We start from the raw sequence: 25,562 nt of genomic DNA, 5'->3' as shown, positions 1-25,562 counted from the left end.
ACTGTTTTGTGATTCCGGATTCTAAATGAAAAAAAATTTAATCAACAGTACGAAGAGAAACATCATGAGAAAGGTTGGCTTCGTATTCTAGTTGAATTTATCCATTAACCTTACTCAAACAGAAACACAATAAAGTGATATAAGCTACGTTTCTGAGTTCTTTATTATGTTTCGATATAACGTACAATTCGATACAACGTACAATTTTGAAAGTAAAAGGTATCGAAGTTACCCTGTATTATTATCAAATAAAATGATTTGTCTAATAGAATACAGTAAATAATTAAAATATTCCGAAGAAAGTTAGGTAAGAAATAAAAATAAAAAAAAAGTTGAATGGTTTAATTGTAGAGAGACCATTGTAGTATGCTAATGGTACAGATAATTTACTAAAAACTAGAAAATAAAATAAATAAAACAGCTTTTGAGGTTATACGAATTAATGCACTAAAAGCTAGGAAATAATTAGACAAGTAACAGTTAGTAGTCATCATATCCGTTCCTTCATTCATGTTTGTGTTGTTGATAATGTAGTGTATTCTCCAAGTCAAGCCATTCAGCCATTTTTTGGCGGCGGCCAAATTGAATTTTTCAAGATCATGGAATACGCAGTTTTATAATGGCAATAGAATTAAAGGTATGTTCCAAATTTCAGGTCAATCAGTCAAATTTCAATTAATTTGGGGCAATCCTACGAACACTCAAACATACATACAAACAGGGCAAGCTGAATGAAACTATTAAAAAGTAATCAGTTATTTGGGAACTGCAACCATCTAGGATTTGCATTTTTCATAAATAACTGCATTCTACTAGTCAAGCCCTTTCATTTGATACCCATTCTGATGGGGTTCTGAGAAAATATGTAATCCACCATTTTGTTGTGGGCGCCATCTTGGATTTGCATTTGTCATAAATAACTGTGTTTTACTAGTCAAGCTCTTTCATTTGATACCCATATTGATGGGATTGTGAAAAAATATATATGGCGCCATCTTGTGGTGGCGTCCATCTTGGATTTGCATTTTTCATAAATAACTGTATTCTACTAGTCAAGCCCTTTCATTTGATACCTATATTGATGAGGTTCTAAGAAAATATGTAATCCACCATTTTGTTGTGGCCGCCATCTTGGATTTGCATTTTCTATAAATAACTGTGTTGTACTAATCAAGCCCTTTCATTTGATACCCATATTGAGGGGTTGTGAAAAAATAAATGTGGCTCCATCTTGTGGTGGCGGCCATCTTGGATAAGCATTTTTCATAAATAACTGTATTCTACTAGTCAATCCCTTTCATTTGATACCCATATTGATGGGGTTCTGAGAAAATATTTAATCCGCCATCTTGTGGTGGCGGCCATTTTGGATTAGCAGTTTTCATAAATAACTGTATCGTACTAGTCAAGCAATATATATATATATATATATATATATATATATATATATATATATATATATATATATATATATATATATATATATATAATTATAATTCTTACAATTTCCAACAAGTCGTCCATACATCGGAAGATGGGAACTTTTACAGGGAAAAAGTTTTTCTAACAACAACTTTTTCATGTTTTCTTTGAAAAAAAAACTACTAACCCTAATTTTTTTTTAAAGTCAAGATGGCGATATACCATATTCGACAAAGTTTTAGATATTGTTAAAATATAAACTTTTGTCGAATAAACCAACTTTCTATCTTTTATAGTTTTTGGAATATAAGTCATTTTTGTATGAAGACTCCTGAAAAAAATTATGTTTTGCTCGTAACATTTTTGTGTGTAAATTCTCACGTTTGACAGGTTCTTGACATGTTTCTAAATATAGAAAAGTTAGCAAAGCATGTAAATTGCGATAATTCATAGATATCCACTGTCCACAATTCATTAGGAACCCACTGAAGGGATTAGACTACCGATCTTTGCGACATATGGCGTCTTCGACTTCTTCTCGACATTTTTAGAAACTCGGAAGCACGTGCCCATGATTAATATTTATACATTTTTCTAAACAACACTCTCTTAAAAACTGATAAGGGAAAGCCCAATCACAAGGTGTCAAACGACACGTGCCGAGGGTTCAATGGTAGGGGGGTTCAGAAATATTATATATCTACAAGGCCACTCGCCACATTGAACTGCCCTTGCCTTGTTATTGCGAAGCCCTGGTACGGTGGACCGTTGATTTGTCAGCTTCTCGTGGGACGCAATTGAAGGAAAAGATTTTAAAACCAAACAAAAAACTAGCGAAAACAGAAGTCAATCGTTCAAGTCGATAAAATGAAATGCAAAACAGGTGTCTTTCTAGTTACTAGTAACTCCTGAATTAGCTATAAGCCCACTGGACAAGACGAAGTGGGGACGAATTATTCCAGTTATTCTGGAACCGTTGCACAATGGTCCAGGAGATGTATTTAAGTGAAAATCAGCATTTAGGGCTCGGCAGTTATTCTCTAGACAAAAACTGTCTTCGACAAAGTTGTTACATATAATAGAGCGCTCATTCTTATGTTATCAAAAATTGGGTGACCAAAATTGTCGATGAAATAAAAAATCTAACTTTCTTATCTTTATAGATAGAGGTAAACATATTTCGACAATGTTGTAGTCCCAGTTATTTGAGACATCTTTGTAGAACGAAGTTTTTTTCTACCTCTTGAATTAACCAATTCAAGGCGCTATGCCTTTTTTCTAAGTTGCATTAGGGTGACCATGAAAGATCGGGTGTTTTTGCTTTTACTTCTATATTTCAAATACTATATCAAAACTGTCTTCGTACGACTTTTAAAGCTAATCAATTCCAACATTTTGCGATGAAGAACTTGTCAGTATCTCAGTCCTACTAAAAGTTATTGATGTTTTTTACCCAAAAACTCATGATCTCATCATGATTTTAATTTACTCAAACACAAAAAATAACATAGTGTTGAACACATCACACATCATGTAGAGTGAATTATGCTCTTTCTAATGCCGTCAATAAACTTTGTTTACGTTTGCCCTAGAAAGAATTACAAACAATTGAAAAGAGCGTATTTTTTTGGGAAGAAATATCAATAATTTTGAGTGATTTTTTTTATCAAAAATATATATTTTTATTAAGGCGTTATTAATGGCGTCAGCCTAACGGGGCCGGGAGTTTGAGTGAGTGATGTTGAGATATTGACAAGTTCTGCATCGCAAAATATTTGTATTAGTAAGCTCTAGAAGTTTTTTAGAACAGTTTGTATGTAGAATTTAAAATATAAAAGTTAGAGCAAAAAACAGTTTTTTCATGGTGACCCAAAAGTAACTTAAAGAAAAGGTGCTATATAGGTTATTTCAAGAGATAGAAAAAAAAATTTGTTCTACAAATATGTTTCAAATAACTGGGACCACAACATTGTCGAACTATGTTTACCTCTATCTATAAATATGAAAAAGTTAAATTTTTTATTTCATCGACAATTTTGGTCACCCAATTTTTGATTACATAAAAATGAGCGGTTTATTACATGTTTTTGTCTAGAGAATAACTGTCGAGCTCTAAATGCTAATTTCCACTTAAATGCATCTACTGGACCATTGTGCGTTGGTTAAGGCAGAACTGTTGTCTCTTTGGTCTTTGCATCCTTTAATCAGTTGAAACAAAACAAGTACGTCCAACTCAACGTCTGTAAAAAAATTAAGGACATAATGAAATAATGTTAACAACGAGATATCGAAAATTGAATTTTTGCCGCAAACATTATTTGCAAGCAAAGCAAATGAAACCAAATTAAGAATATGGAGGTTCTAGGGTGCAATAAATTCTTCTATGATGGTTAGACCCTCCACCCCCCTCTCTAAGGGGGGCTACCATACAAATGAAACACAAATTTCTGCATTACTCGGAAATTAGTCAAGCAAATGGAACCAAATTTGGCATGTGAAGGTTTTAGGATGCAATCAATGTTTCTATGGTAGTTAGACTCTCCACCCCACTCTCTAAGGGGCGGGGGTTTTTCTGCCATACAAATGAAACACAAATTTCTGCATTACTCGAGAATTAATCAAGCAAATGAAACCAAATTAGGCATATGGAGGTTCTAGGGTGCAATAAATTCTTCTATGGTGGTTAGATACTCCACCCCCCCCCCCTCTAAGAGGGAGCTGCCATAAAAATGAAATACAAATTTCTGCAGAACTCGAGAATTAATCAAGCAAATGAAACCAAATTTTGCATGTGGAGGTTTTAGGGTGCAATAAATGTTTCTATGATGGGTGGACTCTCGACCCCCCTCTCTAGGAGGGGGCTACCATACAAATGAAACAAAATTTTTACATTTCTCAAGCAAATGAAACCAAATTTGGCATGTGAAGGTTTTAGGGTGCAGTCAATGTTTCTATGGTGGTTAGACTCTCCACCCCCCTCTCAAAGGGGGGGGGGGGCTACCATACAAATGAAACACAAATTTCTGCATAACTCGAGAATTAATCAAGCAAATGAAACCAAATTTTGCGTGTGGAGGTTTTAGGGTGCAATAAATGTTTCTATGATGGGTAGACTCTCCACCCCCCTCTCTAAGTTGGAGCTGCCATAAAAATGAAACACAAATTTTTACATTTCTCAAGCAAATGAAACCAAATTTGGAATGTGGAGGTTTTAGGGTGCAATAAATGTTTTTACGGTGGTTAGACGCTCCACTCCCGTCTCTAAGGGGGAGCTGCCATACAAATGAAAAATAAATTTCTGCATGATCCGAAAACTGATCAAGCAAATGGAGCCAAATTTGTCATGCGATTGTTTTAGGAGACACGAAATGTTTCCATGGTGAATATACACTCCTCCCCTCTCTCTGAGGAGGGGGATCTGCCATACAAATGAAACATATATTTCAGCATAATTCAGGAACTAATCAAGCAAACTGAACCAAATTTGGCATGTGGAGGTTTTAGGGGGCAAGAAACATTTCTAAAGTGGTTCAACACCCCTTCCACCTTTCTGAGGGGGGGGGGCGGATTGTTTCTATGTTGGTATGACACCCCTCCCTCCTCTCCAATGGTGGGGGGGGGGGTTTGATCTTTGTTCTAAACTGGGAAAGCATTTTAAAGTGATGAAACGCACTCCTATATCTTCTTCTATCTATACCAATAAAAAAGTATCGCCAAATATGTTGATAAGAGCAGAACTGGAGGAAGGAATGGTCCGATTTAGGGCTGTCTTAATTCTATCATATTTTGTGAATAAAATATTTATTCCATGTAACGGAGAAACATATTATTTGCAAGTGGTTGAAAAATCTTGAACAAAAATTGTGTCTGAAAATAATCTGATATTAGAATGATGAGTTTTGTTAAAAATACTAGGAATTTTATAGTAAAACTTAAATTCAACAGGGTCGATTAGAAGATCAATCAATGAACAGTTCTGCGATTGGACCCGTGAACTTGCTCATAGTAAGAAAACGTGAATGTTTGAAGGTATTGATAACAAAAAACAAATGTTGGGCGGGACGAAGTTTGCCGGGTCAGATAGTTCTCTATAAACGACCGGAATACGAAGTGGATGATGTGTTCATATTTGAAAAATATGTTTTCCTCAAAGCTAGCTCCTTAGTGCTCTCAATGTAAGTATGTAACATAGAGCACACAAAAGCAAAAGGTAAAAGCATAGCTAAATACAGCCTGTAGAAAAGGATAATGACCCATTCCATGAGGTTATGCACCGGAGAACCAAATTTCAAATCTAGTTTTAGGAAAAAATTGAAAAATTTATTTGAATAAGCACTAGTTATATCGTATATTCTTTGAAACGAATTTGGTTTTTATGCACCAAACTTCAAGAGAGGCGAGTTTAAAAAACTACATAATTATATTTAAAATATTTTAGGTTTTCACTATTTTTCTGTTTCTTGAGATATCTCTGCACTTGCTTAACCAAACTTTAATGTCTATATACCATTGGATGGATAATTAAATACTTGTTTGAAGAGCCGTTGGTAGACCTAGATTTCATTTTGTAATTTGAGAGAAACAAGGATTTGAAAAGCATTTTTTTAGTTTACCAGATGAATCTAAGTGCAAACATTTTTATACTTGGGTTTCTCTGAGCAAACAATGGAGTTCAACAACCCACAAAATTTGATTAGGATCGGTCCACAAATAGAGGAGAAACAACTGTCTCCAGAAGTTGTTGTCACGTCACGCAAAGTATACGATCCATTACAGCGTGATATGACAACATTTTGACTCACTACAAACACTTTTTTTACGTTTCCATGTATGAATCACAAAAAATTGAACAGTGTTATAGTAAAATTGGGAAACTTTCCTACAAGAATCATCAGTTGGAGAATATTTTATGGTTAGATTGGCTTGTTATCAGTCAAATACTTTTGGGATGTCGCAACACCTGACTTTTTGGTGTTCCCGACTATTGAACATTTATGTTGTATTTTCAATTCCTTTTTAAAAACATACAGATAAACTTTCTTCTAGCTTTTGTCAACAATGGATGAACGTAGATTCAAGAATAGAGAATATAATCTTGTTTCGACTCCCGGTTTGCTGATAACAGTATTGAATGACAAGAAAATATGGAAACCCCATACGATTTGGGTATTGGTTGCAGGTGGCTTACCAGTGGAAGTCGAATATCGTATTCCGAGGTCATTTTAAAATCAAGGATGGTGACTTCCGGTTCGTTAAAAGCGGATCTAAAAGACCGGTAATGGCATGAAATCCCACAATACGATCGAGAATGGTAGCGTTGGCATATATCCATGGGTTCGCGAAGAAGAATGATAAAAGAGAATAAAGTTTAATAGTGAGCAGATAGGGTTTAAGCGAGAGGGATGTAATATTTGAGTAGTAAGAAGTTAGCCTCAGAGAGACCCGTGTGGAATTAGACAAAGAAAGTGCACATACAAATGCACTCGAAAACGTCAACGGTCAACAATCGAAGTCAAAGTCATCTTCAACACGCAAACATAAACGCCTCTGCGCACATGCACACGGATGCATACGTAGAGTTTATTAAAAGTATCTAATAGCAAAAACAGATGCGTTCCCCCGGTAGTGAGCGCCACTCGTTGAACTTGGCGTGTGCGAGTCATTGATGGCAAGTGCCAAAGAGAACGTGTGAATAATCACCGTGTAGAAACTGGGGTCAGTTTAGAATCACCCCGTTTTTTCCAAATAGCGACATGCCGTGTACTACAGGTAACGGGTAGATTTAATTTATATAGCTTATTTTGATGAACATACCATAAGCAATTACAATTAGCTTGTTTCGCAATGTTTCACAATCTAAAGGAACATTGAACTCATTTCTTGTACAGGTTATGACAAAAATATTTCTTCTCTGTTTTTGGAGCAATGAAAACGCAAAATGGCGCTAAACGCTAGAATCAGGAGAGCCAGAAAAAGGTCACCATATTATCAAATTGTCAGCGTTGTGACACCTTTCATTTGACACTGCCGAAAATTCGTTACCTAGCATCGTTCCTGAGGACCACCTTCCCCTATTGGATGGATTTTTGGAAGGAGAAGGGGAGATCTCAGAGGAAAGTGAGAGATATTCAGAGCAATAAAAAAACAGAAAAAATAGTATATAGGATGCCGCAATACGATGAAATTCTTATTTAATACAACTTATTGATTGTGTGACGTGACAACGCTTCGTGGAGACTGTTTATTTACACAGAGCGCGTTGTCACGTCACAAAATGTACAAAATCCGTTTTTTTTCAAAGTTCTTGCGAGTTTTTGTGAAAAACTGAATACAGTAAAACCTGTTTTGTGCACATTTTTATGTGCGATTTTTTTGTGCGGTTTTCTGTGCTTGTGCGGTTTTTTTGTGCGATTTTTTTTGTGCGGTATATGAAAAGAAGCATATTTGACGAAGTTATCGTACATTTAGTTTTTTTCGATGGGTTTTATGCATTTCCGTGCGAAAAAACATATTTGCGTCTCAATTATCCACTTTTGAAATAATTTCCCTCCTCCCATCAAATGCTCTAAGTTTTTCTAAGTTTTCGCATGACATGATATCTAACAGCATCTCGTTTCGGCATGCAACTAAAATCACAAAACAGCCACGCGTAACCGAAGAGGCAAACTGTCCCATCGCAAAGCAGGGAAACAAAAGGAAATCGAACGGTGTTCTGCGTGGATTTGAGTGGAAACTTTTTTTTATGCGGTCCCTATCTACCGCACAAAAAAAGTTTTTTTTTCAAAATGTGTACCGAACACGATTTTTTAAAGGTACTGGTGAAGTTATGCACGGTCCCTATCCCCCGCACAAAAAAAAGGTTTGCCTGTATACAGGAATCAATGTTCATCTTTTGTTGACAAATCATTGAACAAAGTTTATTTGTATGTTTTGAAACAGAACTAAAAATACAACATTAATGTTTAGAAGTCGGAAACTGCAAAAAGACAGGTGTTGTCACATAACAAAAGTAATGGGCCGGAAACAAGCGAATCCAACTGTAAAATATTCTCCAACTGAAGATTCTTGTAGAAAATTTTCTCAGTTTTACTTTAACATCGTTTATTATTTGGAAATCGTGTGATTTATACATGAAAACGATAAAAAAAACCTGTTTTTAGTGAGTCAAAACGTTGTCACGTCACGCTGGAATGGGTCTAATGTTTTCCGTGAGCAGCGTGTAATTTCCTCCAATGGAATGTGGTTGCTTCGCAAACAGGACTCATCGGCTGGTGGAGTCGTGTATGGAAGGAAAGGCGTTCTCTTCAGATGATCTAATTTCCACACATTATCTGTCTGGAAGTAACAAGACCACATATGTTCATAGATATACAATACACATATTACTCTATATCACCCCAACAGAACCGCAAATCGAAGCTATTAATCTTACGTATTCCGTTATGATGTATTGGTAGAACAATCGGTTAGCGCGGAAAGGGAAACTCGTTGCTCGTGAGAGAGATTTACTTCGCAAATAAGCGGATAATTTCTTCGATGATTGATGATTAATGCCAATGAATAGGAAGATTATGGTCGATGAATAGGTCATATGATGGGAGTCCAGCCAGCTTTGCTACAATAAGCTCACAACAGTAGTCTCGTTTGCGAATAAATTGGCCCAAGCGGAAGCAATTGAATCGTGCAAAATACAAAACACGCAGCTGTTTTCATACATTAGAATAAATGGAAATGTGACTACATCGGCCGCAAAATAGAACCGAAGGAGTACTCAACGTGTATGCAATTATTATTCATGAAAACTTTTCCTTACACCCGAGAAATGCATCAATTCTATTATGTCTTCTTTTTACAGTCATAGAATGCAGCTGTCGAGATGTTCAGGAGATGAATTTCTCGGTTTTGTCGTAGCCGAAAACTTAATTTAACCAATCCATAAATTTATATAGACAATAGAAGACCCCTTCTTCCCTGGCTCGTCCCTCCACCGATACGGAGTGCGGCGAAATGTCTATTCCGCTTCAGCCTTTAGCTCGAAGACCGGATTCTCGTTTCTTGAAATACGAATGCTTTCGGAGAAATTATAGTTCGATGAGATTTTACGTCGCAGCATGCGGGAGGGAAGATAAATGAACAAGAACAGAATGGAACAAGTTTATTTTGGAGGCAAAAATATTAAGAAAGTTTCGCTGCTTTATATATCCAGTAGCTTTACTGACTAAGTTTGGATTTTTTTTCCTTCCTGCTCATCTGAGACCAGTCATAAACAGGAAACGGCAAACGAACGAAAGCGACGATGAGAGAAACGTGTTGAATATTTCGAGGATTTTGCAAGTTGCAGCAATGCTTCTGGTTTGTTTTACTTCCACGGGTTGAAGAAGTTTGTGAGTAATGTGTATGGGTACAATGCGGACGAGGGGTAGTCCAATATCTAAATATGCTTTGGCTCTCAACCATTCGTTAAGCAGACACCTTTTCGTGCAAACAATTATCATTTCCTTTATAATCGCATGGGATCCATACTACAGGGGCGACTTTTTGATCGCGAATATTCAAATAACATCCCTTCTCCCGGGAATTGGTGTATCTAAATTCACATTTACAATACATTTCACTTTTACTGAATAATGCAAACATATTGTGATTTAGTAGAAAAATACTACTATTAAACATGTACCATCATCGCTTGGTACAATAGCAGAAGGTCAACATGAGCAGTTGAAAATATCGAGCAGTGTTATTATCTCGTCAAAGTTGGAGTCGTTGAAAGATGAATATGAATTGTTATTCCTTAATCCCATTTAGTGTGTTAGTTGTACAATTTTGCTGGTTCAAATCTAATCAAGCATAAGTTCAACAATTCCTTGAAGAGGTGAAAAGTTAAGTTCATTTTACCTGAAATGAATGAATACTTTTGACGTAGAACTACGTCTTTCAGGAAGGTTGCCAAATCAGAAAACAGGTCACGTTTTTATGAAATAAAGCTAACGTTAATAACTATTTTCACTGTGAACGAATTCTCATGATTTGCATACCAATCGAATCGGAACTCTCTAAGATTTGTTTGATATGCTACACATTACATTACACTAATCTCTAAACGGTTTAAATTCATGAACAATTTCAAAAAATTCAAAAAAGAACTCCTTTTTTCCCATACATTTGTTTTGCCGATTTGTGTGCTAACCCTACCCGTATTTCGATTGCTTATAACTCGAACATTTCTTAACAGATCAAAAAGATGTTTGCATCAATTTATAGGAAATATTTCTACGCGTCTACCACAATTAATAAAATGTTATTTTTCATGAGATGAACAATTGAATAACTGTAAAATATCAAGCCTTATCTAAACGCCCTAACTGCTAAGTATTGATTGGCCCGATTTATGGTTTTTTTCCAACACAGACTCGATGAAACCGATGTACCTGTGGAAATCCGCTTTGCAAATATTCATGCAGGTCGGGGGTATTTTTCGGTGTTGAGTACTTTTGTACTCGCTTTCCGTTGTACAGATAGGAATATGTTTCCTTAAAACGTACTTTCAAACTGACAAGCATGGGAAAATATATATGAACTTTTGCGGCTCGAGAACTACGTAAACATGAGATGTGCAATAATTTCAGAGAAAAATGTAAAATACAATGATCGTTTGACAATTCTTTCGTTCACATATTTTGTTAGTCCTAGACATCATATCAAACGTAAAAGGACGTTCATCAAATTTATTTGTAACGAAGAACATAATCTATTACAAAAATGTCGATGCATTCTCAAATAATACTCAAAGTAGTAAACAAGTGGATTACAAAATGTAATTATGTAATTGCGTAGTTCAACGTCGAAAATATGCGGTCGTGTCGTGGATACAACCCCTTACAAATTTTCTTAGTTGTCCAGACTACGTATCCAAATTATATTTTACTACAACTACTACAACTACTACAACTACTACTACTACTACTACTACAACTACTACTACAACAACAACTACTACTACTACTATTACTACAACTACTACTATTACTACTACTACTACTACTACAACAACAACAACTACTACTACTACTACAACAACAACAACTACTACTACTATTACTACAACAACTACTACTACAACAACAACAACTACTACTACTACAACAACAACTACTACTACAACAACAACAACAACTACTACTACTACTACTACTACTACTACTACTACTACTACTACTACTACTACTACTACTACTACTACTACTACTACTACTACTACTACTACTACTACTACTACTACTACTACTACTACTACTACTACTACTACTACTACTACTACTACTACTACTACTACTACTAATACTACTACTACTACTACAACTACGGCTCCGAATTCCAGTTTTGAAGGTCTCTTGGTTCATCCCGATGTCGTGCATTTCGTGCATGTATACGCTGAACGGATTTATACATATGCCCGTTACTCCTTCGATGTGTCGAACGTTGAAGTCGAAAAGTCTCACAAGCATTCGATATTAATGCATTGCATTGTTTTTAATGCGAAATTCTACGATATTCCAGATTTCGAATAGAAAAAACTAGTTCTTTCCCGTAAGTGTTTGTTTTCAGCTATAAATTTGAGTTTACATTAAATTTTAAATTTAATAAATTTCTATTTACAATATTTCATGTCAAGATTGTAACATTAAGTCCAAATTCACCAAAATCGAATAAATTTTTGAATTATATTTTATAATTTCAATTTTGATCAATGTGGACAAACTGAACTGCTGAACAGCGTCACGTGACAACATTTTGACTCACTAAAAATATGTTTTTTTCACGTTTTAATGAGCAAGACGCACGATTTACAGAAATTAAACGATGTCAAAGTTAGATTAAGGAAATTTACTATAAGAAGCATCAGCTGGAGAATATTGTACAATTAAATTGCGAAAATCAATTTTGTTTTTTCCGATTTTTGCGGAAAAATTGAAAACTTTTTGAGGATTTGTCTTTTTTGCTCACATCGATTTTAATCCCGTCAAAAATCCTGACCTGACAATTTTATAAATATAATGTCCACTTTTGAATCGCTTTGGAGCATTTTCGTTGAACTTGCGGGCAAAGTCAGTTTGATTCTTGTACGATTTACTTCCGTGCAAATGCATACAGGATCAGAATAACGGCAACATCTGAAGGGTGCGATTTCCTGCAATATATATATATATATATATATATATATATATATATATATATATATATATATATACCGGCTATACATATACATACACTGGCACTGAACTGGAAGAAAAACGCCTTCTCACTCAGGTAAGATGATCCCAATCTTTAAAAATTTAAGAAATGTAATGTAGAGGTTCATTTTTCGGAATAATATTGCTCAATGTTGCTCAAAATCAATTCAATGTGTTCCTTTCCGGAACCAGTCAAGGAACTGAAGACGATGTTCCCGGTGTAACATGAACGAAAATTCAAAAGTAATGAATTTCTGAATACATTTGTCATTACAGATTCATTTAATACATACCATTCTGTAAAAACTAATCTCCTTGAATGAACTTATTCGAATACGAATAACCAATAACATGCCATCTCGTCTCGAAACCTCGTTCGAAAAATATATTTCAATTCCCGAAAAATATATGAATAGCCCATAGAATACCCAACAAGTAATCCGTGCATTGATAGATGGCCACTTCTGGAAGCAAAAAAGATTCCTAACAACAACTTTTTCATGTTTTTTTTTAAATATAGCGAATTCTAATTTAGTCTAAAGTTAAGATAGCGATACAGTATATTGTACAAAGTTTCGGATATTATTAAATTATGTACTTTTGACGAAAACGTCAACTTTCTATCTTTTTTAGTTCCTGGAATATTTCGAGTTATGTTTGTTCTTTGAACAAACGAGTTTTTAAAAAACACTTTATTATTCACTTTTCTTAAAGTCAAATACTTAAACCTCACTGCACCGATCTACACGCGAAAAAGAGAGTGAGCCACATGGCGCTAACTCTTTTATAGCCTAAAAATGCTGATTATTAGTTTTAGCTATCAACTCGTTCATTGGCGCGAAACGTGGCGTGATGCGCCTGTTGCTTTTCCTGACGGCTTCCCCCTGGGATGAAAGTCGTCCTCGGCTTTCTGTTTTCTGGATTTATGCTTGCGGTACCATAGTGATCTTCGGGCGAGTTTGTCTGTTAGGTTCCGATGGTTCTTCCGGGTTCTGATGACTTTGAAGTTCCTCTAGATGCGACATTGATGATCTCGATGGGAGTCTATTCCAGATCCAAAATGATAGAGCTACGATGAAAATAATTGTTATTGTTGAACCGAATCCAAACGATGTCCACCCAAAGAGTTCGAGTTTCCATTGGATGTTATCTGTCCTTAGATTGATGTGTTTGATATGACCACGTTGTTCCAGATGTAACTTCTGTAAGTATTCTATAGGGAATTTGTTTGTAATCGTAGTAAAATTTACCGTCAATCCCGTTGTTGGAACGAATGATGCCAGTTGAACTTCTTTATTAATGTTGGAGTACATTTCGTCGTTGATAAAAAGTGTGCAGTTTGAAAACTGTACGAGGAAAGATCCCTTAAGTTTTCTATGATTCGATGAGCAGTTCGATGTTATTGATATTTCCGCGTCATTGATAATCACGTTTGAGTCATCGACTCGTTTGATAATACCATTGGTGTAGGTTCTTTCCATTGGGCATGTAGCTGATTCACCTCTCATCAATTGTTGAATGCATTTGGTTATTGGTTCAAGCTGCGTACTTGAGCATACATAGACGTTTCTACTCATTTCGCAGAGGGATTTTAGCGCAAAAGATGACGGACCTTGTAGATAATAGTTGGTTGAGATGGATATACGGGAGTTATTGAAGATAACTGGTTCGATGAAGTTGAGATCATATTCAGCATCCTTGATTCGTGGTACCTTCAGTATGTAGGCAATGGATTCCTTGGATGAAACCACGTATGCACTAGCGAAGTCCAAGGCTCCTGCTATAAAATTGTTTCCTTCCAGAAGATGATGAATTCTCGTGATTTCCTCTGCATTGATAATTCTGCTGCTTGGGATGTTGTGTTGAGCCAAAACTATTGCCTCCTCTAAATCTTCTAATTGTTGTGTGAGTTCATCTAAGCAAAAGAGCAAACCTACTGATCTGAAATCCTTATCGTTTTTCAATGCTGTATTATTCAGTATTATTGTTACGTTATTCACTTTTTCTGTTAATTTATTAATTCTGTCTTCGAATATGTGATTAATTTTGATTTGCTTTTCATTCGCATTTATCAGACTATTTGAAGTTGAGTTTATAATCCTTAAATCTTCTGCATCGGGGCTACCTGAAATGTACTTCCAAAGTGAACCTAGTTTTTCCCATCTTCTAACTCTAGTAGAGGGTTTTAATTTCAAAAATGTCTGTTCTAGTTTCGTTACTTTAGTTTGAATTAATACGCTTAGGAAATCAGCTGAATCTATATTTGTTTTTGCATGATATAAAAGTGTTTCAACAGAGTTTTGTAATTTAATGAGATCTACTCGGTGCAGTATCCTAAAATAATTGTTGCTTACATAAGCTTTTCCTAAATGTATGATTGCTACCGGGCTCTTGTCTAAATCGTGTACTAAAATTTTGCCATTCGTCGTTGTCCAAAGCCAGAGCCATAGTCTGTAATAGAAAAGTCTGTGTCTTAGTTATCTGTAAAGTTTTTCTTAATGTGTTTTTTATGTGTTTTAATTCCGGCCTGGTCGGTTACTGTTTTTTCTGTCTCATTTGTAATGTCTATTAGTCTGTATCTATGTCCTCTAGGTGTGGGCTTAGCTTTGCCTTTCACCAATAATCTTTGTTTGTTTAGTTGTTTGAATTCTTCTTTAGTTACTAAAGGTATTTTCGAATTTTGTTTGTGTGCCTGATTCGTTAATGAGTCCTTTGCGTTTTGTAATGTTTTTTGTTTTGATAGGTTGATTTCTATTGGATTGAGAGAACTACAAGTGCCGAAAATAACTTCTCTCGGTTTTAAATTTATTGACGAATGTTTGGTTTCGTTATAAATCGCTGTGATCATGGCAAGACCTTCGTATAAATTTAGATTCTCTACTTTTTTCTGATTGGCCATGTACATTTCTAGCAAAGTACTGTGGAATCGTTCCACGATACCATTACTGTCACTGCAGCTGGCAAAATGCAAGGAGATGCCATAATTTTCCAAAAATTCTTTGAATTTTGAATTTCGAAAGCTTGTGGCTTGATCACAAGTAATTAATTTGGGAATGCCAAACGTTTTGAAGTATTTTATTAGTGTTTCTTGAATTTCATCTGTTGTCTCATGCATGATCTTGTAAATCTGTGCAAATTTTGAGAATGAATCTACAACAGTAAGAAATTTTTCAGTCTCCTTTATAAAGACATCTATGAAAACATTTTCGAATGGTCCATTGTAGATTCGTCTAGAATGAGGTATAACGAATGGTCTTCGTTCATACTTAGCAAATTTACAAGATTCGCAGTTTTTGACGAACTCTTTCACTTTAGCCAACATGCGGGGAAAGAAGACTGACTTCTGTACTTCCTCGTATGTTAGTTTGTATCCACGATGATTGAAGCTGTGACATTTTCTTATAAATTCGTTCTGATCGGTACCTGAAATTAAATCTGGAAGTTTGATATTAGTTAAATGAACTTTAATATTTTTAAAATTTGTATCGATAATGTGTTGGCACATTCGGGCAATATTCAGGTCGGCAAAAATACCATTTAGTTTCGTCGGATCTAAGTGTCTTGTTAGAATGTCTTTTATGTCGTCTTCCGTATAGTCAGGTTTGTGAAATACATGACGAAAATGGTTTGGAAAAACCATACACGCAAGGTATGGACTCTTTGCAGCATCATCTGCTCTGTAAATAAGTAGTTGGTTCGCATATTTATTAATGATCTCTGGTCCATAGATCGGGTCATTATCGAAAAATTGATTAGATAGTTCTTCGTTTAGGTTCAATTCTGTGCGTGGAATCCTTGAAAGGCCATCAGCAACAACGTTTTGCTTGCCCTTCTTATAAATTATTTTAAAATCAAATTGTTCCAAGTAGAGCCTTTGTCTTGTAACTCTTCCCGTGGAATCTGTTAACTTTAATTCCTTTGTAAGAGGTTCGTGATCCGTATAAATCGTGAACTCTCTACCATAAAGGTACGGTCTAAAGGTTTTGGCAGCAAAATAAATGGCCAAAAGCTCTTTCGCCGTGGCTGAATACTTTTCTTCAGCTCTGCTCAATGTCCTGGATAGGTATGCAATAGGCCGTTCCTTTCCGTCATGTAATTGAGCTAGAACTGCCCCAATGGCAACATTTGATGCGTCCGTTGTAAGAATAAACGGATTATCGAAGTTAGGGTAAGCCAAAAGTGTTTCTGTTGTCATGATTGTTTTTAGCTCTTCAAATGCTCTCTCGTAATCATGATCAATATCGATGATTTTATTTTTACCTCTGAGTTTTGAAGTCATGGGTTTTGCAATATGGGCGAATTTAGGAATGAATCGTCTATAATAACTTATAGTTCCGAGGAACGATTTTAATTCTTTGGAGGTTTTTGGTAGAGGCCAAGACTTTATAGCCTCTATCTTATTAGGATTGGGTTTTACCCCGTCTATTGTGACGACATGTCCTAGGAAAGCTACTTCCTTTCGAAGGAAGTCGGATTTGTCACATTGAATTTTCAAGTTCGCATCCCTAAGGGTTTGGAGAACTTTTTTGATGTCCTCTAAATGACTTTGAAGATTAGTACTGTAAATGATGATGTCGTCCATATAGACGAAACATCGGATCCCTAAATGTTTTCTCAACACTGTATCCATAAGACGCTGAAAAGTCGCAGGCGCGTTTTTCAGTCCAAATGGCATACGAAGAAACTCGTACTTGCCATTATCAATATTGAAAGCGGTTTTCGGGATGTCTTTAGGGTCGACTTCAATCTGGTGGAAACCACTAGCTAAGTCGAGCACTGTAAAATACTGAGCTTTTCCTAGTCGGTCTAAGATTTCGCTCACCTCAGGAATCGGATATCGATCCGCCGGGGTTTTTTCATTCAATTTTCTATAATCGACAACAATGCGATATTTTCGTTTCCCAGAGTTGTCGAGTTTTTTCGGTACGACCCAGATGGGGGAGGTCCATTGTGAAGAGGATTCTCTAATTATACCGTTTTCCAACATTTTTGTAATTTGGGTTGAAACTTCCTTACGGAGGTGGTAAGGGTATTTATATGTTTTTTGATGGATGGGTTTTTCATCCGTTGTATTAATAGAATGCTTTACCTCGTGTGTAAAGGTTAGCTTTTCATCATCCGCAAAGAATACGTCTTTGAATGATCTGAGTGTTTTGATCAAAGCATTTTTCTCTTCGTTATTCAGGTGTTCTGATGGGAAATTCAAACGAGGATTTACCTTCTGATGATTGATTTCTAGTTCGAAAGCGTCACTAGGGAATGGCTGAAGTGCCGTGTGGCCTTGTTCACCTTTCTTGGTTAGATGCACGAAAGCTTTATAATTATTTGCTTCATAAACGCCTGGTTTTAAAATTACGTTAGGATTCAAACTGATTTCCTTATCAATTAAAAATGAGCCGTTCGTTGTGGTGCAGATTTCGAATAGGTTTTCATCGGTGCCGTGGAAATTGATAGAAGTGGGGAAATATTTTGACACCGTGTATCTACGATTACTAAATGTAACAAATGCTCTGGAGGTGTCGATTACCGCACCCATGGCAGCTAAATTTTCATAGCCTATAAGGCCGTCAAAGAAATCATGAAATCTGAAGACATAGTACGGAAGTTTTTCATCGGATACTTCCGGGAGCAAATTTGTGTTTACCACGCGATCTATAAGAAACTTTCCGTTCTTGTTATTTATAACGGCTGGTCGTTTAATTTTTGTCGATATATTAACGTGCTCAGGGTTGATGTATGATTTATTAGCGCCAGTATCCACTAGGAAATTTAAATATCCCTTCGTGGTGGACAGGCGCAGGTATGGAATAAAGTTCATGTTGGCATGTTTGCTACACGAACGGTTTGAAAATTTATTTCGTCTCCTGTTTCGCTTGCAGTGTCATCGTCATCGTCATTGTCTTTGTCGTTGTCGGTGTCGTCGTTCACTTCGTTATTGTGAACTTCGGCTTTGTTCTTATGAAATGGTTTTGCCGCGGGTTTGAAGCGAGGGGGATTGGATTTCGCTTCGCCGTTGCTGTTCGGTTTGTCTTTGTAGTTGTCTTTTTGTCGTGGGAATTTACTGTATGATGGGCGATTTCGCACCTCAGCGTTTTGGTTGATGCATACCGATTGGTATGCATCTTCTAATGTGGTAGGTTTGGATTGTCTTATTATGGATGCGAGTGGCTCGCCTATGTTGTCTAAATATTTGGTAACTATTAGTATTTCAATCAGATCATTTGTTTGCAGTGGATTAAGCGATAGGTTCATCTTGATTTTTGTGGATAATTCTTTTACATCCGTATAAAATTTATGGTTATTTCTATCACCTCGTTTCATGTGAAATAGGTGAGACAAGTTTGTGGCTAGATCTTTCTGATCGCCATAAATTTCCGACAGAACCCGTTTTATGCCAGGTATGGTATTAGGATTTCCGTTTGCGCATAGAACGGTGCGCGCATCACCTTTTATTTTATTTTTAATAGCCCTCATATAGTGGCTGGGTATCGTGTCGGGAGCGTTGTTGTCTCCCTTCACTAAGTACATTTGGTATATTTCTTCTAGCTCTTCAAGCCAGGCAGGTAATTCCTTTTTGATGCCTGTGAATTCAGACATGTTTCGAATCGGGTCAGGCAGTCTATAATTGTCAAACTGTCTTCCACTGCTAAGCAGCATTTCTTGGAGCTCAGCCACAGTAGCTTGGAGCTGCTCAATTTCACTTGATCGGTTGCTAGGCATTTTCTTGCTTTTGCAATTTTTCCACAGTAAAAGGATAAAAATGACTTACGTTATTATTTTCCACATGTGTTCACAAGATCGAAGCGGGCCTTAGCTGTCGTTCCTCGATGAAGCGTCGTTCCTGGTGATTAATCCCCTGTTGGATGACGTGGCTTTTCTCGGTTCCTGTCGCTGGGTCTCTTTTAGTTCACTTCGATACTTATCCGCACCGCGCTGCGCCAGTTATGTTTGTTCTTTGAACAAACGAGTTTTTAAAAAACACTTTATTATTCACTTTTCTTAAAGTCAAATACTTAAACCTCACTGCACCGATCTACACGCGAAAAAGAGAGTGAGCCACATGGCGCTAACTCTTTTATAGCCTAAAAATGCTGATTATTAGTTTTAGCTATCAACTCGTTCATTGGCGCGAAACGTGGCGTGATGCGCCTGTTGCTTTTCCTGACGTCGCATTTTTGTATGGAGACTCCTGATAAAAATAATGTTTAACTCGAAACATTTTTGTGTTTAAATTCTTGCGATTGACATGTTCTTAACATGTTTCCAAATATATAAAAAAAAGTTTGCGGAATATGTCAATCACGAGAATTTACTCATACAAATGTAACTAGTAAAACGAAAGTAAAGAAAAAAATCATGAAAAAGTTGTTGTTAGAAATACTCTTTCCCTTTAGAAATGCCCTTTTCCGTTGTATAGATGACTTGTTGGTAATTGTGTGGGCTATTCATACATATATTTTTTTAACCATTAAAAAAAACGTTTTTGAGGCAAAACAATTTTAATTTTTAGAATAAATTTTAGGTTTTTCTAATTTGTTTGACATTTTTAATGAAAATTGAAACAATTTTCTGCAATTCATTTTTTTACCAGTTTTGACCAGATGTAAGTCTTACAGTTTGAGTCATAAATTTTTAGAATTTTGAGTTTTTTCATGTTTTCTTTTAAACTTTAAATCAAAACCTTTTTACCAGAGTAAGTTTTTTAAATAGTTTTTAGATATTTTCTTTAATGAAAATTCATCAATTTCTCTTTGACCAAATTGTTTTAGGTCTAAGACTTTGTGAAATGAATTTTTTGAAAAAATGTAGTGGTAATCGAAAAGTAGCCTAATTTCTTTTGAAGATTTCAAGTATTGCTTAAATGACCAATGTCTTTTGGCTATTTTGGATTCTAACGAAAGCGAGTAAGCGAGTATCTAATTTTTCATTTCTTGTTTAACCCTTTATAAGGCCGTGAAAACTAGGCAAGGGATCGTCTCAAACTTCAAAGAACATAATTCTAACATGAGGAAGAACACAAACTTATGTTTGATAAAAAAACTATTGAAACAGTTGAAAAAATTAGTAGCACTATAGTTGCCACTGCCCGTTTTCCCTTTATAAGGCCGTGTCAACTAGGGAAAGTCGGGAAAGGCGGATAGAGCGGGTAAGATGGACACTTATGTATTATTGACAAATTACATTTTTATTTTAAATTTGAATGATGTACAAACTTTCAATACAGCGTGTCAATACTTTCGATACTAACTAGCTAACTAGCTGGTCTTTTGTCAAAATTATAAATAAAAACAAAAAAAAAATATCTGCAAAGATCAGTTCAATGTAAATATTCGTCCGCTGAAAATAAGGTTGTTATAGCTAACAAGTATTTTTTGACGTAGGACTACGTCTAACCGGAAGATATAGGGGGTGAAATGGAAATCTAGGCACTGAACAAGTAGGAAAAAATGCAAGATTTGGAACGCTTATAACTCGAGCATTTCTCAATAGATCGCAAAGGTTTTTGCATCAATTGATAGGAAATATATCTACGCATCTATCATAACGAATAACATTTCATTTTTCTTGAGATAAATAATTGAATAATTGTGAAATATCAAGCATTGTCCAAATGCACTATGTGCCCATTTTTGATTGGTCCATTTTGTGCTCCTCAAATCGTACCGACCAAAACGGGCAACCAGAGCAGCAGCGAAATAGAATGAAGCACGATTGGAGAAGAAAAAGAAAAAAATGAGGGAAACATTGGTCGCAGTCTCACACATGCGTAATTCTCGAGCCAGCCAGTCAGCTTAAGAATCCCCGCTCCGCTGCCGTAACGATCATTCTCATTCAAACCGTACACCACATCGGTTCGCATCACAACACATCAACAAACCAACTCAAGCAGCCATGTCTGGACATGGTAAAGGTGGAAAAGTGAAGGGAAAGGCAAAATCCCGCTCGAACCGTGTTGATCTGGAGTTCCCCGCAAGGGTAGCTAGGCCGAGCGCGTTAGTACCAGTGCACCAGTCCACCTAGCCGGCGTTATATAGTTTCGGCCGCCGAAGTGATCGAGTTAGCTGGCAAAGCTGCTCGCGACGATAAGAAAACCCGCATTCGGAACAGAACACATTCGGTTCGGTGGACATCAAGACAACAGGCAGTTGCAGCGAGTGGCGAGTGGCAAACGCAATCGCAAAACGGCATCAGGTAGCAGAAGAAAAAAGTTTGTTCTTTATACAAACTGCTTTGGTGGCAAATCCAGAAAAAGGCGGCGTCGAGGGCGTTCGAAATGGTTTTTTTCAAAACCACGAGTACTAAGTTTTCAGGGCCATTAAACCTTCCAAAAAAGAGTTTAGGAAATACAGTTCAATGCTTTCTAAAACAATATCCAAAATAATAATAAAACACAAATTGATTTTTTCATAATTTGTTTGCCAGGATATGATGAGTATGTGAATTTGGCAGTTGTTCTGAGCTTATTGATTTTCACCAATTCTTAAATTGCTTTTAGATTGAAAGTACAGTAATTTACACTTATCTCTACATTTAGCTAATTGGACGGACCTGTAATGCGACATATTTAGTTGGACATTTTTGTAAACATAGAGTTCGGGGTCCAAATTATGACCCCACATTGAAAGTTGACACTGTACCACTGTCATCGCAAATGTTCAATTACAGGTTAAAATCGCCTCCAATCCGATGCTGAGTGGTGGTAATGCGACGTGCCATTGAATGTAATTTACTGTAAAATATGTCACAAGCTGGATGGGAAGAAATTTTCCAACTGTGAAAGCTGTGGCGAGTGGCAAATGCAATCGCTGAACATAAAGGTTTAGCCGAACAAGATGGGGATATCGAGTGATAACAAAACAATAAAATCTTTAGATTGAAGATAATTTCGTGATCCTGAAAAGGACCCTTTTTAGCCTGCCTGTGAATCCAATGAGCGAACAAATCGTAATGAATGTATTTTGTTGCCATCACTCCCATTTAAAGCTCATTCGTTCGTCTCATTGGACTCGCCCCTCTGGCTGAGTCTGCCGATTTGTCTCTATCCTGTGAGTGTGTACCGCTAGAGTATAAAACACGCGGATCCCAAAAAAATATCTTATTTTCTTTCAAACCGTAAACCCGTGTGGTTGTACGGCATCGGCATCGTGGACGTAACAAAGGAGAACAAGTTAAGGGAAAGGCAAAGTCTCACTCGAACCGTGCAGGTCTCCAGTTCCCTGTTGGTCGCATTCACTGATTGCTCCGCAAGGGTAACTAGGCCGAACGGATTGGTGTCGGAGCACCAGTATACCTAACAGCGATTATAGAGTTGCGGCCGTCGGAGTGCTCGAGTTGGCTTGCAAAGCTGCTCACGACAATCAGAAAACCCGCATCAAGAACAGAGCAGCTTCGGTTCGGCGCTCATCAAGGCAACAATTAGTTTCAGTGAGTGGCAAAGTGTTTCTCCGGCATGTCGCATTAAATGTAATTTACTGAACAACATGTCACAAGCTGGATGGGAAGAAATTTCCCAACTGTGAAAGCTGTGGCTAGTGGCAAACGCAACAGCTAAACAGGAAGTTTTAACCGAACAAGATGGGAATATCGAGTGATAACAAAAACACAACACCAAAGGTTCTTTTCAGAACCATCAACATATTTATAAAGAGTAAACAGTAAACTAATCCATTTTTCAGGTAGATAGGTAGGTATTCACGTAGGAGAAGAAAATAAAACAATATATTTAAAATATATATTTAACAAAAGCTGCCCCCTTTGTATAGTCCTACGTCACTCCGGTTATGTCCCCGACATTACCCACCCGTCTTTTTTGTATTTTTCATTACGTGAGTGTTTTACCATCACTTGCCCTCCATCTTATCGAATCAGCAGTAAATTTTCTTATTTTTATTTGAGAAATATTGATGTTAAGAAATACTAATTATGTTGGGAAAGACGGACACTCCACCAATGGGAAAGACGAACTTTTTTTTTAAAAACAATTAGATTATCTCCTCCTTCTTTTTTTTTTACAGATTCTCACTTACTAAGTTTGCAAGAGCAACCGGAAGTCATGAACGTATAATCGGATGGAAGGTGCTGTAAAAGCTGTTAAAGGAGGGTTCCTCATGAATACAGCTGCATTGAATTCTAACATTCCAAGAACAACACTCTAATGACACCTCAAAAAATTCAATTTTTCATCACAGTTAGGGCCATTTTCGACAGTTTTAAGTCAGCAGTAGGAGCAAGAGCTAGCACGACATCTCCTCGATCTATAGAGGAGATTCTATGGGAAGTCAAAGACGGAAGTCCGAAAATTTGCTTTTGAACTGGCTGAAAAAAAACGGATTGAAGCATTCGTTCTATAAACCAAATCAGATGACTGGGAAATCCTTGTGTAGAGGTTTTTAAAACGTAATTCGTATCTGTCATTCCGCATGTCGGAAGCTGTTTTAGATATGGGATAATCAGAAAAATTACAAGACCCTTCTAGGTGATTTTAGCCAAGCCTTTTTGTTCAGACATTCTAAGGCCTATTTGAAGACCTCCAGAACCTATTGAAAATATCAACTTGAATTTCAAAATATAATTTTTCGGTTAGTGTCCATCTTCCCCACCCAGGTGTCAATTTTTCCCTTCAAGTGTTCTTCTTCCCCGATTCATTCTCATTTTTTTCCAAAGATGCCGGACACATTAATTTTGCATAATTTCTGCCTCAAAGACATTTATTTTATAAAAAGAGACTAACAATTTGTGGTAAGATTTGTGGAATATATTTTTTTTGTGAAATTCTCGAAAAATAACAAACTTTACTTAAGCTGTTTGTCTTTATAAACAAATATATTAAAAAGATTTTTTTCGCCGCACTTGGAATATTATTTCAATATTTTGCTTAACCAAAGACTTCTAAAGGTATACAAGGTACCCAACATTATTTGGGGTGCTAAAAATGTATGATATTGGAAACTACGGTGAGATGTTGAGGATGTTGGCAGGAAAAATAAGTTTTAAAGCAAGTTTTCTAATTGAGACCTAAGTTTTGTCATTTCGATCGCACACAGCTGCTTTTTCGAGCATTTCAAGCATACATTTATTCTTCAGCGTTCTTCAAAGGCCCACATTTACGATAAACACCGACCATTTACGACGAATATTGAGAACACATCGGAGCAATGGTTTCGATTGACCCAACATGCAATACTCATAGATAGTTTCCCTGCAATTATCTAACAAGTAAACCCAAAACAAGGGAACTTACATGCGGGACATAAACTTCGAATTCATCAGTATATTACTTCACTATGTTTGGATCTTCCGATTTGAGACTCCATCAACTCTGGGTACGTCTACCGTTTGTTCCCTTCTTCTTCTTCTTCTTCTTCTTCTTCAATGGCACTAACGTTCCTAGAGGAACTTCGCCGTCTCAACGTAGTATTACTTACGTCATTTTTATTAGTACTTAGTTGAGATTTCTATGCCAAATAACACGCCTTGAATGCATTCTGAGTGGCAAGCTCTAGAATACGCGTGAACACAGTGCAAGTCGGAGGAAATTTCTTTGACGAAAAATTCCCCCAACCAGAACGGGAATCGAACCCGAACACCCGGCATGTTAGTTATGACGCTAACCACTCGGCCAAGGGAGCACCGTTTGTTCCCACTAGATTCGATTCTTGCGAAACGGTTGTTCGACATTGCAGCAACATGTTGCGCCCATGGAATTACCGATTTTCTATGCGTTCCGCCGGTTCGTAGGTCATGCTTACTCTCCATATACTTTTGTCCAGAAAGTTTTTGAGGTTGTCGTGGAATTATTATTCGTCCATTATTTTTGTCATAGAAGCCCACATAGATATGGTGCGGGGCTCTTGAACTCAAGGTGTTTTGAGAGGATCTGCCACAGAGTTAAGATTTGGTTCATAGTCG

This window comes from Toxorhynchites rutilus, chromosome 3 (genome assembly GCF_029784135.1).
Source record: "Toxorhynchites rutilus septentrionalis strain SRP chromosome 3, ASM2978413v1, whole genome shotgun sequence".
Lineage (NCBI taxonomy): Eukaryota > Metazoa > Arthropoda > Insecta > Diptera > Culicidae > Toxorhynchites > Toxorhynchites rutilus.
Note: the sequence above shows the minus strand (reverse complement) of the source record.